This window comes from Coffea arabica, chromosome 2c (assembly GCF_036785885.1).
Source record: "Coffea arabica cultivar ET-39 chromosome 2c, Coffea Arabica ET-39 HiFi, whole genome shotgun sequence".
Taxonomy (NCBI): Eukaryota; Viridiplantae; Streptophyta; class Magnoliopsida; order Gentianales; family Rubiaceae; genus Coffea; species Coffea arabica.
In genome coordinates, this window is record NC_092312.1 from 40701431 (window position 1) to 40706695 (window position 5265).

Genomic DNA, 5265 nt, shown 5'->3' on the forward strand with positions numbered 1-5265 from the left:
TGATCTTCCCTTAATCCATAAAATGCTAAATCCTACAAAAATATCACAAATTTGTACACTAAACCATACTTTTCCATGTTTTGTCATAAAACCCTACTTGCATAAAAAGTAGTAATAAAGGAGCTCAATTCTTCCATTTTAACTTAGAAACACACAAAAATGCAAACATTAAAAGTTTACGAGATATACATAAAATATATGTTAATCAAAGTCCCCACACTTGAACCATAGCTTTTCCTCAAGTAATAAGAAATACAAATCAACAATGATCCAAAACTTTGAAATTAAACATATGTGCATAATTTAAATCAATTCTCCAAACAAGATAAATAATCATTATAGAATCATTCATTTAACTTCAAGTACTCATAATATCTGTGAGGGCTCTAAAAATTTTATTATTTTTGAAAGGTAAATAATAACGATGAAAATATTTATATTATGTGATTTTTGCCAAAATTTTGGTATCCTTATCTATCAAAATGTCATTTTATATCTTAGTTGAATTTTTATTAGTAAATGCCCGGTTATCGTTTGGCTAGCATTAAGTGTGAAACTTTGGAGTGGTGACGTGTAATTTAGTCCTAAGATGAAATCTAGAACTTGTAGAGACTTTAAAAAAATAGAAAAAATGATAGGATAATGTTGGTTGAGGAAAATAGAAAAAATCGAGTAGGTGAGGTGGTCCCCCTACCACACTTTAAAGGAAGAAACTAGATTTGAGAGTTCATTCTCTCTCTTCCCCCTTGAGCCAACTGAAATTTTGAGAGAGAGAGGGAGACTTGAGAGCTCTCTATTTCCTCCTCCATCTTGCTCTTGAAGATCACTTGACAACCCATCAACCACCACAATTTTTCTTTTCCTTTTTCTTCTTTTCTTATTAAGGGCCTAGAGAGAGAGAGAGGGGACCGAAGGAGAGAGAGAAAGCCAAGAGAGAGAATGAGAGAGGGAGAGAGATAGCAACCAAAAGAAAAGGGACACCATCCATCTTGCTCCTTGTGAATTTGTGGAAGAAATTGCCAAGCAACCTAGAAGATTTGACCTTTCTTGAGGAAACTTCAAGGCGTGAATCTTGGAAGGAAGTTTTGGGGTTGAATAACACTAGATCTAGTTAGATCTTGAGGTAAGAACCAAAAAACACCCTTAATCTTTAATTTCTAGCCATGAAAATGCTAGATTCACTTGATTTAAATAAGATCTATGGTAGATCTAGTAAAAATTTCTTGAAGTTATACCACTAGATGTTCTAGTGGTTAAAATACTAGCATAGCTCTTGATTTGTGGGTTGGATTTACTTGAAAAATTTTCCATTGATAACTAAGGGCTAATGATTGATGAAACCCATATGGATTTGAGTGAGTTTTTGTTGGCTAAATTGTTGTTTCATTGGTGAAATTCTTGAGAAATTTTTGGATGGGCTAGCCGAACGAAGAAGGTTAATTTTTCACCTTCATTTTCGATATTTTTGTCTTCTTTTTTACTAAATTGCATTTAAGTGACTTGGTATTAGGTTAAACTATGTTTATATATTGCATTGGAGTTGAAAGTTAGGAACTTTAATAGTTAAAAGTCATTTTATTTCACTATTTTTGGGTTAAAAACTATCCAGTCAGCAATGGTGAATTCGAGTTCAAATGAACTTGGATTAGTTTTGCGAATTATTAGGGCGAAACTTATTGTTTCTTTTTATGTGTTTATAAGAGTGATTGAAGACTATGATATTGATCCTAATTTAGATTCTGAGCTTTAATTTATTGGTGAGTTTCCATGCATGTTATCAGTCTTAAATTTGCAAATGTGACATAGATGTGAACTTGATGTTATGACTGAGATGAATAGTATTCTAAATTGTTGAAGTATTGTGATGTCGCTTCGGTTGTTATCCCATCGACAATTAGTGATTGATTATGCCTGTTAATTCTTGGAAATTCCTAAATCCTATAGGTAAGTCTATCGATTCGAGCCAGTCATGGGACTTGGTCGAAGAGATTTGACGAGCCATAGGACAGTGTTTCATATTCACTGGACTTGGCATTTACACTTGTCCCTTTTGAAGTGAAAATTATGGTATGCTCGAGCAATACCCATTTTAAGTGTTTTGGATTTCGGACCCCGTAGGGGGAGTCGTTGGAAGGAGAATGAAGTAAGTGGAGTTCTACATAGTGATAATACTTGAAAGTCGACGGAGTGTCGACTACGTGAAATAAGATCAAGATTCGTGAACATTGGTTCCTGAGATCCACCCGTATCCTACCTCTTGATGTTGTTAATCGCTTTATTTACTCGCTTTAAATTGTGAACTTGAAATGTAATTTGAACTGTTCTATGTGACTGTATGCCTTCTTGGGAACTCGCTAGGCGTTAGCTCATTCTTTCTAATTTATTTTCCTTAACAAGAACTGAGAATCCGAGTGAAGCCGCTGGCAGTTAGGGTGTGATCTTGTTTCTTTTGTAGCTTGTTTTGGGTTGTTAAACTTTAAATTTGATATTTTGGAAGCTTGTAAGACGAACTTTGATTGTATCTTAAGTACGTTGGATCGTATTTCGTTAGTTGGGTTGGAAGTTGAATTTAGTTATGTTATAAGTTGTGAAATTGCTATTTTAAGTACTTTGGAAGTATTTTATTTGATAGTATGAGTGAATCCTGGCGCGAGTTGGGCAGGCAGCCCGTCGAACCCTTTGATTCGCCCTAGTGGAAGGTAGGACTGTCACATTATCAACTAAATGAGGGTTAATTATACCATAAATTCAACTAGTACATTTCAATTTCTCATCCTTACCCAATTTCATAAGCAACTCATATGATCAATAAGTAACTTCCTAATCCCATGATCATTTCTTTCTCAAATTCAAAGAGAGATTTATCCATAAAACATATAAAATACTTACTCAAGTTATGTAAGTGCCTTTTGATGCAAGAATCAAAATTTTTAGATGAAAACCCCTGTTACTCAATACTTCACATTCTCTAGTTGCTTTGCATACTCTTAATTCAAGTGTCAATTTTTACACAAAAATTGACATTTATAAATGAAAACTCCCGATACTAAGTTTAAGAACCATTGGAGCATAACTACTCTTATTCACTTTTTTATTCTTTTTTCTTCTCTTTTTTTAAAGTAAAGATAATAAATAAACATTCCCTCAAAAGAATAATCATCAGAAGAGTATTGCATCTATTGACCATATTTATCATTCAAATTAACAAAATCAAATAAAAAGAAAAAATTTCATCAAATATGTAAAATTAGGGCATAGTTTCTTCCACTTTACAAGATATACTTTCCTAAAATAACAAAAATTATAATCACATAATAGTCATTTTCAAGTTAAATGAGAAATGAATTTCTCAAATCACATATATTTACATTAAATGTAAGAGGAATTTGAATTATTAATGGTATGAAACTTGTTGCTATTAGAATGAAATTGAAAATTTTTGAAACAAATTTAAAATTTTGACAGAATTTTCTCTTATAACTAGACTAAAGTGCCTGCTAGCAAACCCAAATTTGACAAATATTAAACCATAATAACATTTCCAAGCTCAAATCTAACATTTTCCATCAAAATTCAATCACAAACAACATATATAATCTCAAATTTTTCCATCCCTCACACTTAAAATGCACATTGTTCTCAATATATAAAGAAGAAGTAAGATAAAGAAAGGAAAACTCTCTATTGATGTGATTGATGTGTCATGAATAAACATGAAATTTTATGAACCATTGTTTGTTTATCTCCAAATCTTCATGAGTTCCACTTGATAAACATTAGTGCCTCAAAGGCCAAATGAAAAGCAAACTATAAAGTAAGACTAATTGGCCGAAATAATAATTTTAACAAAATTGATTTTGAAACTCTCCTAACCCTAGGGAACTTCCATCTTCTACCCTAAGACAGCTTCCCCGAGGGTTCGGCCATGGCTGCCGCGGCGGCAGCCCGTCAGCCACCTGCTGATGGGTCAGCCTCCCCCAGCACCAAGTCGCTCGCCCACATTGTTTCCCAGTACCCACGGACTGTCGCACTAGATCTCTTGAAGACATTCAACCTCACGCCTCAACAACCATGGGTTGTCCGTGAAGCCTCTACCTACAAGGGGAAACCAGCAGTTTTCTTCTCCGAGGAGGATATCATCACCCTTTCCCAACCTTTTCGCTTTTCGCTGGTTGGCAAATTCTCCAAGGGCAAGCCAAACATGGAGACGTTGCGCAAAAGTTTCCATGCGCTGTGGTTCAAGGGAGCCTTCTCGCTTGGTTTGATCGACCACCGACATGTCCTTGTTCATTTTGACAAAGAAGAAGACTAGGGATGGCAACGGGGCGGGGTTGGGGCTAGGGAGGGGTCCCCCGCCCCCATCCCCCCGCCCCGTCCCCCGCCCCCGCCCCGCTTCCCCCGCGGGGTTAATAAAATTTTATTATAATTACATTTTAATAAATAATCAAGTACTAAAATATCAACACATCACCAAATTATTATTCATTGTAATTTTACAATTGAAACTCATAAAAACAATCAAACAGAAGTGATTTGAATACAATCCAATATGATGAAATAAATATAACTAAAATAGTCAAGTTTTCACTTTTAGTACAAATGCAATCACTAATTCATTATTGTGTTTGTGCTTTTTTTTTTAGAAAAAAGTGTTATTCTATTAAGTGTAATTAGAAATTTAGTATAAATGTATTAGTAAATTTAGTATAACTAATTAATAAATTCTATTAGTAGACATGTATAATTATTCATATAATTGATGATATCAATTATATTACATAAACTAATATACATTATATAATACATCTAACTAATAATATCGTTATCATAAGTTTATAACTAATTAACTTACATATTATATATAATTATATATATTTTTATCTTAAAAAAGTAATTAAGCATCTCGAATTCAAATTATTCAAAAGGTCTTTTTTTCTTGATATTTAATATTTCAATCTAAAAATTATATGGAAAAAACTTGCGTCCAATAGGATTTGAACCTATACCAAAGGTTTAGAAGACCTCTGTCCTATCCATTAGACAATGGACGCCTTTCATTCTGATTTTTTCATATTTTGACTCTTGGTTAAAAAAAATAATTGTATTGTAGGTGAGATATTTTGGGAATTGTATATTAAATGATGTCCTAATACTAAAATTTCTATAGAGTATAGAATATAATATTTAGAATATATAAATATTTAGAAGAAATAGCGGGTAGCGGGAATGGAACCTGCATCGTTAGCTTGGAAGGCTAGGGGTTAT

The 5265-nt window shown here is 33.3% G+C and overlaps 1 non-coding gene across 1 annotated transcript; it reads right to left on the minus strand.

Annotated features, from left to right (window-relative positions):
- Positions 1-4979: 4979 nt before the first annotated feature.
- TRNAR-UCU (transfer RNA arginine (anticodon UCU)) lies at positions 4980-5051 on the minus strand. The gene has a single exon. It is a non-coding gene; the product is annotated as a tRNA-Arg (tRNA).
- Between the last annotated feature and the right edge of the window lie 214 nt (positions 5052-5265).